The sequence below is a fragment of the Pecten maximus genome, chromosome 12 (genome assembly GCF_902652985.1).
Source record: "Pecten maximus chromosome 12, xPecMax1.1, whole genome shotgun sequence".
Taxonomy (NCBI): Eukaryota; Metazoa; Mollusca; class Bivalvia; order Pectinida; family Pectinidae; genus Pecten; species Pecten maximus.
In genome coordinates, this window is record NC_047026.1 from 11,194,956 (window position 1) to 11,208,823 (window position 13,868).

General features: G+C 38.6%; 1 protein-coding gene across 1 annotated transcript in view; it reads right to left on the minus strand.

Annotated features, from left to right (window-relative positions):
* LOC117339806 overlaps positions 1-2,846 on the minus strand; it is a 28,708-nt gene extending 25,862 nt beyond the window's left edge. The window contains exon 1 of the mRNA XM_033901515.1: positions 2,740-2,846. The gene's annotated coding sequence lies outside the window, so the exon portion shown is untranslated. The remainder of the gene's footprint in view (positions 1-2,739) is intronic.
* Positions 2,847-13,868: the final 11,022 nt, after the last annotated feature.

Genomic DNA, 13,868 nt, shown 5'->3' on the forward strand with positions numbered 1-13,868 from the left:
TTTCAACACTTGCACAAAAAAAAAATAAAAAGGCTGTTTTTTCCAAAAAAAAATCTTTCAGTTTAACTCTGATAAGGGATAGTTTAACCCCCACAGGGACCCTAATACCATGTATTATTATATGCCTTTCAACACTTGCACCAAAACCTAAACATTTGAAAAACCAATGCTGATGCCGACACCCAACACCGGAGTGACAAGATAAGCTCTCCATCTTCTCCAGATGAGCTAAAAAGGGATTTTTTCCCAGCTCAGGGCTATCATCCTACCGACCCTGTTATTTTAAGTCATTTATAAACTAACAATTTTCAAGGATTACTGAATATGTAACCATATGCTATTTCATCCACCTCTATTTATTCATTATTCCTTGAATATTATTCTTAACACATACAGCTAAATGCCTCAACTTTAATCAGTTTGTAAAATGGAACAAAAAATTTTTTTTTAAGTATTTTTTTGCTTTTCCTCATTGTCAGCAATACACACATCTGAAACACTCACTATAAGATTTCATCATATTTTTATTTCCCTTTAACAAATTAGCATATATATAAATTAATTTGCAGATCTATTTATCAGAATTTACATATCTCCTGGTGTTTTAATTGACTACCGGTACTTTAACTATTACTTGATTATTCCTACACCTTCCTTGACATTTAGTGTCAAGCTGAACAATTTTCAACATAAAAGATATATATTCTGGTTTGTGTAACCATGCAACAACGTCTCTATATGGGTTACCCAATACCTATATCATGTACTGGAAAGTATGGCCAGGTCCTCCAAACTAAAAAGTATCATTATTTACTTTTTTAGGATGTCACCTGTTAGTCTCATTCCTTCCATACTATTTTCCATTCTATGAGACTCATGATTGTAGCTAATGATCAGATAACATATGTGCCTCTTGGCAATTTGCCAAATCCTAATAAGCCCATTCAGGGGGCAGATTTGGGGCCGAATTTCGGCCCCATTCCCCACAGTAAAATTGGATATTTTCCCCAAACCGCCCAGTTAAAATTACCCATCGAATGATCTATAAAAAAATCATGTCTATAAAATCTGGATGGTTAAATATAGCATAGACCCATATTTGTGTCTACTTGTTATTATTACCATTATGTCCATTTTTACCCAATTTACCTGTTGTCACGCATTTTTACCAATCCCAAAGCCATAATTAGGCCCCATTCCCAAAGTAGTGAAAAAAAAACCTGCCATTCCTACGGTGATAGGTACCGGTGATGTCACTATGTCCAGTTTAACCTCTCCCACTGATGGTCTGACTTTGTTGGTTTGTCTATGTATCACTGTACAATAGGCAATTTATGGTAGTCAATTTCTTCATCATTTGATTTTTCGACCAAATTTTAAATGTCATGTAGAGTGGGGGTACGTAATTTCGCACACTTTCAGTATGTTTTTAAATACATTTCCGTCAAATCAATTTCAAATCAAGAAAGAATACCTCACATTGTTAGATGTACACATGTTTCGTAACATACAAGTGTGCAACCTGATATGCGCACACGTATCACTGCGTAGGGGAGCTGTTGTTAACTTGTGTTTATTGCTGGGTTTGAAGACGATCGGGTACGTAATTTCGCACACCCATCTAACTTCTTTAATTTTGTAGGTAAAAATAGTTTTCAACCATTTTGTAGACAAACAACATCCTAAACTAAGATAAAGCCCAATGACACGATTAAAAAAATCTTTAAAAACAAAATAATGTAAAATTGGAAAGAGTCAATTTACCGACATTTTTGCTTTAAATAATGACCGCTCCCTACGGAGGTAATGTAAACAAGGCGGTGAAAATGACGGGGTGTCTACAGGTCAGCGCTGTTATTAGTTATACTTGGTGGATTTGTATTAAGTTCTGTTTATAATCTGATCAAATGATATTTTCCTTAAATATTTGCAAATTCACATGCCAGTCAACAACTGGGATTATTTTAAATAAAATATTTAATCATCCGGTATCCATTTTATCGGACGAGAGTCGTATCAGTTAAAATTTGTTTTCAAAACGAATTTAATCAGAAAAGATGTACTTAAAACGGCAAATGTTCCATTAAAGGTTAGCATTAGTCAACATATAAACAAAAAAACACAGTCCTCGACCACTTGGAGCAAAAACGCAAAAAATCGTCAGGTGTGCGAATTTACGTACTGTGCGAAATTACGTACCCTTGCTCTAACAAAATGAAGATTGAATTATTCTCTTTCCTGTAGTAAAATGTACGTGCCTTCGTTTTTCACTGCTATGAAATTGAATATATCAATAGTTATCAGCTCACCTGGGTTTTTTTTCAATACAAAACCCTACATAACCCAGCATAAGACCACTAGTGGGCGTGGCCTAATCTGACCAGTGTGACGTCAGCATGAATTATCCTACATATATGAATATTACAGGTATCTCCATCTGGTTAGAAATAGGGGACAAGTATTAGCCCCTAACCCAATACAGTTAAATACAAACTTCGTTAAATTTATATAGCGTCTCTATGAAGATATTTAGACTGAGGATTGCCCAGCAGCTTGAATTGGACCACTCTCAAAATATCAACACTTTTCGTCGTCGACTTCACCAGTTGACAGCAATGCAAATAAACAGCAAACTTCGAAGTGACATAACTTATAAAGTTTATCCGTGAGTTCGTACGGAACTCATTGTGATAAACTATGTTTCCGCAACTGGTAAAACACCAGAGAGTAGAAACTTACTCCAGTCAATGAAACACCGATATGACGAATATTCTTCTAAAATGTGTGTGCCATCTGTCTACTAGTCCTAGTATGCGCCTTCCAAAACTTCCAAACCAAAACCGGATGTGATTGACCGAAGGACATACTAACGTCAGGAACGGAATGAGATAAAGAGGAGAAAATGACGGATAAAAGCTGACAAAATATCGATAAAGATTTCAGCAATATTGACTCAGGCGATACAAGAATTTTTATTTTCATTATTCATAGTCATGGCTTAAACAATGTAAGAGTAGCTCAGTAGAACTATTCTTATGGTTACTGATGAAAAGGAAAGGATTCAGTCTTCCTAAAGCCGTTAGGTGAACTGTTCCATGCCCGGACCAACAAGGCCTATAGGACTTAACACCCGCCACAATACCCTAGTTTAGATAACAAGAGGCCCACAGGTCCTGCACCGCTCACCTGAAATCATGGCAAAGTAAATTTGTTTTAAATGGTCTACCTTTCAAACCAAACGTGGACCAAATCCTGTCCTTCTTTAAGAATTTCTCTCTCCTTTTTACAACATTAATTCCTTCTACAAGGCCCCATGGCGCGGCGTCCGTCGTCCGTCCACTTTTCCTACTACTAGTCCTACTACTACCTGTCCAGAACACCTGAATAAAATTTGATGAAATTTGGTCTGTAGCATTATACGGCAATGGAGATGTAAGGTTGTATAAATGGAGAGTGTGGCTTCCTTGGGGCCTGAGGGGTGGGGACCAATAGGAGAAATTGGGGTAAATTATCTTCGCCCTACTATTCCTTCGGACCAGGTGAGCTAAAATGTAGAGAAGGTCATTGAGAAAACATTATTACGGTTCCCGGCTATCTATATTCAGCAACATCAGCATTCAAATGACATCATTACTGTTTACAGAGTAACTCGCAACACCGCTTACCTTTAGGGAATATGTCCAGTAAAATCCAGCAAAGCAAAACTTAGGCATATAATATATAACTCGGTACTCCTCATTCGCCCTCGCTCTCGATTCTGTTACTTTCCCCATAAACCTATCGGAGCTCTCGCAGAAGCACAAGTAGACTGGCCACCAGACCATAAGATGTTGTTTTTATTAAGAATTTCGAAGCTTAATTCTAATACTAGATTATCTCCCTTAGAAACTTAGGATCAGACATATGCTAGGGATCAAAATCATTAAACTCAATTTTATTTATAGTCTTAATATTCTACAGACAGGGGGCCAGCCTAGAGCACAAGGAGCAGCCCGCTCCTGGCTGTGAAGGAACGGTCGGCTCCTTTTAGCTAAATGTGATAATAATAATACACATATAACACTTAGAAAAACAATTAGTGACAAGTAAATGTTGACCTTGTGTAATATAGATATGGACATCGCATGAGTTCCCAGATCGATGTACCCATCTGCAGCTGATAAAGAGGATGAGAGGTCATTGATAGTCAGACAGGGGCAATAAAACCGAAGGGGAGTGGACGATTAGTGCCACGGGCGTGAAGAATGAATTACTAACGGTTCGCCGTGCCCTCATCTAATTACGAAGGAAGACAGAAAACTAAATTTATCAATTGAATCAATCAAACTGAAGTTACAATGTATGAATTGTTATACATGTTTGTACTGATGAGCTGTAAAGTTCAAGGTTAATAAATAAATTGAAATGTATATACGAACACTTCGATAAAATAATCAAACCTACCCTCCTATATATATAGATGTGAAGTGTGGGGTTACAAAAATGTTAGACTATTGAATGTTTCCATTTGAAATTTTGTAAATTATTACTGGGTTTGGGAAAAAAAGTAAACCAAATTGTATGATTTATGGTGAACTTAGTATATGTCCCCTCTCAGTAGAAGTAAAATTAAGAATGACAGGTTATTGGTCAAGAATGTTACAATCGATGAGCGATTGTGCGATTTTCACCAGGGGCCGAGGACGCAACATGTAACGGTAATTCCCAGTCACCCCGACATCGACTACCCAATCGGGCTGGCACACTTACATCGCACAGGTAATAACCATAGTTACCGCGCAGATGAATAATTATTCGTCGCTGGTACACAAGATGCTGAGTACTGACCGGAGCCTAAGGACCGGGGCTGTTACTCGGTCGGCGATGTCCTACAGACTAGAGCCCAGCTCTCGGACAGTTCTACTTAATCCCTAACAATGGAGAAACATCGAGAACAACAACATCTGACCCATTAAAGTAATAAAATATTTCTCCCAATTGATTATCATTATCTAACCATTCTTAAATACTTAACTCTCTCAGAACTCGCGGAATCGATAAGTGAATATCGTTAATTACAAATGACCAAATCAACTCGTCACTGTTATTCCCCATAAGTGATATCAATCCCCAGTCATTATTGGAATCAAATTAGGGAGCGAAAATTATATTCATTTGTAATTATAACACTCGAACAGCCGGATCCCCAATCCTCTATTAACTGACAAATTATCAACAGAGAGGGATTTTAACTTGCACAGTGAACTTCATATGACTATATTTTTAACATCGTCAATATCCATAGTCTACTCAAGAAGCAGCCCGCTCTAGTCTGTGAAGGAGCGGTCGGCTTCGCCACAGGGGCTTGGCACGATTTTCCAAATGATGGTCCATATATATATGTATGACACTATAATACATATATATATATGGACCATCATTTGGAAAATCATGCCAAGCCCCTGTGGGCTTCGCTTACTTAAATGTGACAATAGTAATACACATAACACTTAGAAAAACAATTAACGACAAGTAAATGTTGACCTTGTGTAATATAGATATGGACACCGCATTAGTTCTCATATCGATGTACGTACCATCTATATTTGATAATGGGGGCACGAGGCGATAAATACCTCTCTTACAGGGGATAATAAAACTGAAGGGGAGCCATGCGGACGAGTAGTGCCACGGGCAAGAAGAATTAATTACTTTACGGATAAACGGCCATGCGTGACGAAAAAAAATCTCAACCGCATACTAAACAAGTCCCCAACTTGCAACGATCGAGTCTCCAGTTTCCCCGCGCACTGCTTTCCCAATGATTGATTGATTGATGGGGCTTAACGTCCTTGTTCCGGTTATAACCGAGCCTAGGACACTATACTGCTTTCCCAAATTAACTGCGCTATCTTTTATAGAGAAAGTTATGAAACATCATCTGATCGCCGCGTGTCTCTCACACACCTGGTCAGTTTTTTGTATATATATGATAATAACTTTATGACGCTGGACATCTGTTGAATAAGACGTATGTAAGTCCGGAAAATATCTGGTGGTCATTTGTATAGGAATCAGGTGACCAATGGCTACCGCATGTAACTATGGCCAGCACAGTGACATAACACTGATAATAACCATCTTACAATTATATATTGAATAGTACCAGATATAATAATATGTATGTATTTTAAAATAAAGATATATAATTACACAATAAAGAAATAAATATCACTTATTTTATTGACATATAATAATGACAAAGGGATTAGTCAGCAAGTTTTTCCAACTTATAGACGACTTCTCCCATAATAATAACAAAATAATTAACAATAACATAGTCACATGATGGCATATACAAATATTCAGAAATTCGATAAAGAAACGTAAATATAATGAGAGAGAGAGAGAGAGAGAGAGAGAGAGATGATTAGTCGAATCTTCCCGACCTTCTCAAGAAGTTTTGCACAACTTTGGCGATTTTTATATTGTCAGTTGAGGAGATATTCGTGTCACTGAATATCACTTCGTTATAGTTACGTAACATAGTCTATTGTTTTACAATGATAATATGGACAAATAATTACAAAATGATATTTCGTCTTCAATCTCCTCGAGGTTACACCTGGAACTATTTCTTTTATTTCGTGCAATTTTTCTGAATCGAACGCTTTCTATATATTAAGTGTATGTGATCACATTTAATTCTGGTGAGTTCTTTTTGAAATTTACAGTTGTGTGCTTTCATTGTATATTTTTGCAAGTGATTGAAAAATATTATTTCTTAGAGATGACGTGATGATTTCCTCACATTTCTGTTGAAAAATGTCACATACAATCTATTTTATATAAAATGAGGTGTTGTTGATTACGTTTGACTCCGATATATATCCAAGGACAGTATTTTCTCTCATATCTCGCCATGTTGGATAGAGTTTGCCCATGTAAGATAGCTATGTAAGATAAATCTATCTTACATAGCATTTCACGCGCGCGGATTAATCTGCGTTCAAGGGGGACAACTCTCACAACGTCGTCTGCTTGTGTTCACATCCGACAGTCCTTATCGTCGGTGTCGGTTTTGAAACGTTGGACTTAACTATAAAAATACATACATTCTTAGATAAATATATATCATATCAGCAGTAAATCAATAGGGCTACACGGTTAAACGATTAAACATTTCATCTGAGCGAACATATAACTCCGTTACTGTAACAAACAGTTAGACTACGCCTACAGGCCTGTTGTAGGCAGTTACAGTACAATACAGACTTGCCTACCCGACAGATTTGTCATTTGTCATTAAAAACATGTAAACACACACAATCACCTGGCAATGACAGGAAGTAAAATAAAAGCCATACATAAAAAAATATAAAAAAGAAAATGTCAAACGTCACAACCTATGAAATGGTTCCGTTTGCGTCAGCAGGGGGCCCTGGAATTTGTTTACTCTACGGTACTGTCAGTAACTGTTAGGCCTACTCAGTAACCTGTGTATTTGGAAGTTGGGAATTGGCTCTTAAATGAACGAACATTCGGTAAAAATGACACCCCTCGATGTTCATATAAAAAATATTTATTTCAATTGTAACTCAGAGTCTATATTTGTGTAGAGTAACCATGAAAACTAACTGCCATCCTAGCCTTTCAATATGATCATCGTTAGCCTATCGACTGACCTACCTTCGTCATTCCATCAAGACAACCGGTTAAACACATATAATCCTATGTCACAGAAAAGATCGAATACTCGTATAGAGTCACTGTTCGCTGGTTCACACACGAAGTTGCCAAAATCACAGTGAATTTAAAATTACCAGCCACGAAACATCGCCGCGTCATGGCGATCGAGATCGACATCACTCTCATTGAACTATGAATGGAATTCCAATGACAGTCGTGACGTCATGCAGTGACGTAGTATTTTATAAAAAAAAAATTTGACTTGACATTTAAAAGTACAGTGTGTCCTGTGAAATGATTAAATATGTCGAGGTGCAAATCAAATTATATGTGAAGTTGGGAAACTCATTTCAGCGTTGGCTTTCAGTATTGTTGATAGAACTTCTTTTTCTCGGATGTTGACAATTTGATCACGGCCACGTAAATGTCGGTCAAGTTACGGTAATTTTTATCGGCGAATTGTTCATTCGTTCATCACTTAACCACAAAATGAATGAAATTTGTGTGCAAACATTGTTTGCCAAAAATAGGATATGATCTTTCAGAATATCATAAGTATATTTAGTAAAAACGTCAAATAAAGAAATTAAAAAATTGAAGAAAATGGATGGCTGAGGGACACTTTCGCCAGAAATTCGGTAATGATATGAGAGAAAAAGACTCTTTCATTATGTGTGTATGTAGGATAGGGATATTCCACCCTCGGGATCACAAAATGTGGTAAAACCCTCGGCAAGCCTCGGGTTTCACCACATTTTGTGACCCCTCGGGTGGAATGTCCCTATCCTACATATACACATATGAAAGAGTCTTATAATATAATCTTGTCTAACATTCATTAAACACGCATCGCCGTTCTCCAACACATCATTATGACATGATTTTAGAATACCGTTGTTTGTATGCCTCAATTTTATCCAATATTTTAAGATTCTAAATTTTCTAATAATTTATTTTTTTGATACAAGATAAAGGTATATTGTATGATAGACATTGGAGGCGGGGCTTACAGGGTGTGGGCAAACGGTCGGTTTGCTCTAGTTCTACTTGCTGCTTGAAAGAGAAACCAATAAATGTCGCCTTTATGGACGATGAGTGTAATTTATATTGTGGATAAACTTTCGACACCCTATTAACACAAGGTTGTTGAGATAATTGAGAGGGCGAGGTTGTTTTGATTTGGTCAAGTTGAGTAGATGCATACATTAAATATATGACAGAATAACGACGATGACGAGGGCCCACCAAAAAAGGTACATAAATCGTCAGAACAATCCCTCGAGAGGAGGATCGAGAGTTTGGAAGAAAAATCGAGAAAAGAGAAAACGGAAGTCATTGATACACTAAAAGAAAAGGTACGATGTCTGGCACGTCATACAAACCCGAATACCGCCCTTCTTTTGTTATCGATGGAGAAACTGGCAACCGTATCTAAAAAGTTAAAGCATGATGAAGCTGATGTATTTGAAGAAATGGTGAGACAAGCCCAGCTGAACTCATCAAAAATTGACTTGTCGAGTTTTTGTCTTAATGTGCTAGGGGGTAAGGTATCTAGCATTGTTACAAAGGCTTTAACAAAGTGTCTGAAAGGGAGAGCTGAGGAAATTGATAAAACACCTACTACTCCCTCTCAAAAACCCGACAGTCAGGCAATGCAATTAGAGTCGCCGTTAATGGGCTTGTACTAGCATCCCGGACAGACATATTATGCGCCGCCACCACAGGTTCCCTTTTCACATTATCTCCCAAGATTCGGTTATCAACAGTTCAATCAGGGGTCATATCGTCGTAATAGGGGAGGAGGGGGTTATTTTCGAAGTCAAGGTCCAAGAGGGAATTGCCATTTCTGTAATACTCCTGGCCATTTCTATAGAGATTGCGAGAAAATGAAATCTGCAAGGAGAAAAATGTTTGGCGGTAACATGTCATAGACAAGAGGTTATATGAGAATTTAATATGTCTAAATTTGTAATTGTTGGATCTACTCTACAGTCCAGGGACACTGATTCCCTAGTGATTGTTAACACATTCACGCGGACTGTGAGATTAGGGCCAAGTCTTTTCCTAATGTTGCTTATATATGGATGGATGGCTGATTACTGGTCATTCCATACTTTTTTGAACAGGGTGAAAAAACTGAAGTGGGAATTCCAGAGTGGGAACAGAACTTGTGTTGGAACCCTATAGATGAGGTTTACAACGTTAGACAGCATCCATCATGGGTGACTTTGGGAGGGGACAGTCCTAATCTCGCAGTGCGCGCTACAGCAGAAAATGTCATTAATCACAAGGCCGAATATAATTTGTCAAGACTATCACTGAGAGACCCGGATGTATTTGTGGCAGGCCAATTACATGTACAGAAAAATAACTGGGAATGGGTAATATGGATAATTCGTCAAATGATGTAAAAGCATGGTTATCTGAAGGTGTAGATATCTATAATTTTTTCAGGCCATTTAAGGGAAATTTTGGGGGAAAGCATTACGATTCAGCTATTCCTAAGCAAGCGTATTTGTACAATTCGAGCAAGTGTAAACTTTTCACAGAATTCATTATGAGTGAGTTGATTGAGCGTGTGCAGAAGGGTTCTATGCAGTTTATAAGAAAGTTAGGGGAATGCAAGCTTCCGAGAGTTATAATGCCATTGACTGTTGAACCATCAAAACCGCGATTATGCTATGATGCCCGTTTCCTTAATTTATGGATAAAAGATATGCCATTTTCTTTGGAAACTCTGAAGGATGTTCATAGGTTGGTTCCACGTGAGGCATTGATGATATGTACTGATGGAGTCCGTCAAGTATTTTGGTATCCAGTTTGGAGGATGGGTATTCGCGTATAGAACATTACCGTTACTTCGTACTTGCGTAGCTTGGGAATTGCTACTTCTCAATATTGACGATAGGTTTGCAGTTGTTTCTCAAAACGATATTGCGCAAGTAAGGGCTGATCCATTCCGCTATGTTTACGCGATTGTAGAATTGCTGACAAGGTTAGGATATATATTATCCCTTCGGAAATGTCAACTCATACTGTCGACTTCTGTGAAATATCTCGGTTTCGTAGTTGATTCCGTCAAACCAGCGTATATTTTACCAGAAATAAAAAACATTCGTTTATGACACTGTGTTAGAATATGTTGTCTTCTGATTATGTTGATATTAGAACTCTCCAGCGCTTTGTCGGAAAATGTATATCTATGGCTCTTGCTATACCCGCTGCTCAGTTGTACACTAGGGATGTTAATGCAGCCATTGCATTGTGTTCTATTAGAAAAGCAAACATGTAAGGATGACAGGGACTTTGCGTACGGAAATTGAACACTGGCGGTTTTTAGATAATTGGGAGGGTGTGTCTGTTTGGCGTCCGGAACGTCACAAACAAATATTGTTAGCCACTGATGTGTCATTGTTCCGATATGGTGTCGCAGTATTATCAGGTAGTGATCGCGGAATGAGTTTTGGCGATTTCTGGCTAGAGCATGATAGTAGGCCGATTCATTTAAAAGAGGCATCCGCAGTTTTGAAAGCGTTACAGTCGTTGGAAGACTCTCTTCGTGATCACAGAGTAGATATTTTAACTGACAACACAGCGGTGTTAAATTCGTGGAGAAACCAAGGCGGGAAAGATAATGAGCTGACCAGTATTATGAAAGAAATTTATTCTTTTAACGTTCGGAATAATGTGGCTCTTCATATGCAATATGTACCGTCGAAACAAAACGCTGCTGACGCTCCATCTCGAACAATATCATACAAAGATTGTATGCTTACCTTACAGGCATGGGGGCGTGTCGATAGCGTCTATGGTCCTCACACTGTCGATTTGATGGCCACGAATACCAACGTAATGAGGTCCTGTGATGATCAGCCATTAAGACATATCACGGTTTTACCATCTCCGGGGTCAGGCGGTGTGAATGTATTTGTGCAAGAATTAGCGCGTGAGAAAAACCCGTATGTATTCTCACCATTCAATCTGATATTACCACTGCTTTGTTTACTCCGAGAACAACACGTGGAGGCTTGTACTATCGTGGTACCAGTTATCCAGCCACGTCCAATTTGGTGGACAATGCTAGGTAGATGTTGTTTGTCTTATATAGTGATCGGGGAAAAAGGTAGTCGACTATAAATGTTAAGAAACGCTGTAGTCTTGAGGTGAGATTGGCACAGTTTTTGCTACAACTTCCCGAGAAATCAACCATTGAGACGGCTACTCCTGATGATGTTCGTCGCTTCCTTAAATGGAATGATATTTCGGGACAAACGCAGGTCCATACTATAAAGTGCAGTTATTTAGGAAAAAAAGGTCTTCATGAATGTGGATGTCCCGTTCGACTAGCGGCGGGTACTTTACAAAATATATTATGTCGCTTGGAGGACGTTCTGTGCTCTGTGCGCACGGTAGAGGTAGTGTGTGGGATATTGCCAAGTCTGTGGGGAACCCGGTTTATTCCATCATGCTAAAACAATATATTAAGTTTGTTAAAGAAGAGCAAGCTCAAGCTCATGTTACTCCGAAACAAGCGAAACCACATGTTACTCCGAAACAAGCGAAACCAATTTTCCTGTCAAAAATCAAACGGTTAGGAGCTTGTATTGACCGTCAACTTTGTCAATCATGGTTAACGGCTAAGGAAAAAATCATTTTAGCAAGGGATCAGGCTTTGATAAAATTGCAATTTTTCGCTGGTGAGAGAGCTAGTGATATTAGTAATATTGTCTCACAGGAAGTAAAGCGGTTAAATGACGATTCTGGGCTCGTGTTCCATCAGACGTATGGTAAGACTCTCCGAGGAGATGGAAAGTCGAATACATACGTAATAAAGCGTTGCGAAGATGATGAGGTGTGCCCAGTGCGTGGATTTGACAAGTATTATCAGATAGCAAAAGATTGTGGAGTCGATCTCTCAGTTGGGTATCTATTTCGCCCCGTGACAGAATCTGACCGAGTCCTCGATACTCAGCTAAGTTATTCGGCGATTTACGATCGTTTAAAAGGTCACTTGACCTCGCTAGGAATGTACGAAGGCGAGACGCCTCATAGTTTTAGAGCAGGTTGCGCGATTACACTGGCGCTGACTGGGGCAGCGGTATCTAATACGGAAATAATGCACCATATCGGATGGCGTAATGAGCAATCAGCTGACCACTACAGCCGGGCCTTGACTAATGCAGGTTGTCTGGACTAATGCAGGTTGTCTGGCAGGGCGCTTAGCCGGGGGGGGGGGGGGGGGGGGGGGGGGGGGGGGATAATGACCGAGTGGAGTCATATTTTAACCAACATGGGGATTTCGAGGCTTTAAACAAATATTTTCAAGGAAAGTGTGTTGCGAGCGAGGACAGTAGCAATGAGTAGAATGATCATTGAATATCTCATAGTTTTATTTACGCCTACAATATGATTACTAAGTATCGGTTGGTTGTAATGAACATTAGTTCTTGATGATCTACTAAATTTTCTCTTTAATATGTGGTAATAGTAATACAATGTGATTGTGTAAGCAGGCAATTTTTCTTTGTTCTTTTTTAAGTGAGTATTGGGAGTTACACTATCGGGTGTGCTAATGGTTGCAACATTCTGTCGATGTGTTAACATAGATTGAAAGACATTTGCATTGAGTAATTTTGCCCAATACTTAACAACACTGAAATCGAGAGCGACAATGATGTTACTCAGGATATGTAATGATCCTAAGTGACGTCAGCGGTCGCGAACAGCCATTCCCGATTTGGGAGGAAGGGAGAAGATGGAAGTATTTTCGGATCAATGGATTATGAACACGTAGTGATTTTATTTATATCGTACGAAAAAAAAAACAAACAAAAAAAACAAACATGTGTTGCTCTCATTTCACATTGGGTAATTTTGCCCAATACTTAACAACACTGAAATCGAGAGCGACAATGATGTTACTCAGGATATGTAATTACCATACATATCACGTGACATCAGCTAGAAGTTGTCCCTATCAGTGTGAAAATGTTATTTAACTGAGTAGGAGGAGGGTCAGTCGGGGGGGTGATCAGAAATTGTAATTAATGAGTTAATGTCAATGCTGCGGCCGTGAGGAGAGAGTGACAGGAGACGTCAGCCAATCATTGAACTGTTTTAGGATTAGATTGTGAATGAATGGAAGTATAAGGATTTTATCAAATGTGAAAGTTTATGGTCTTAGCACAGGTGCCGGACTC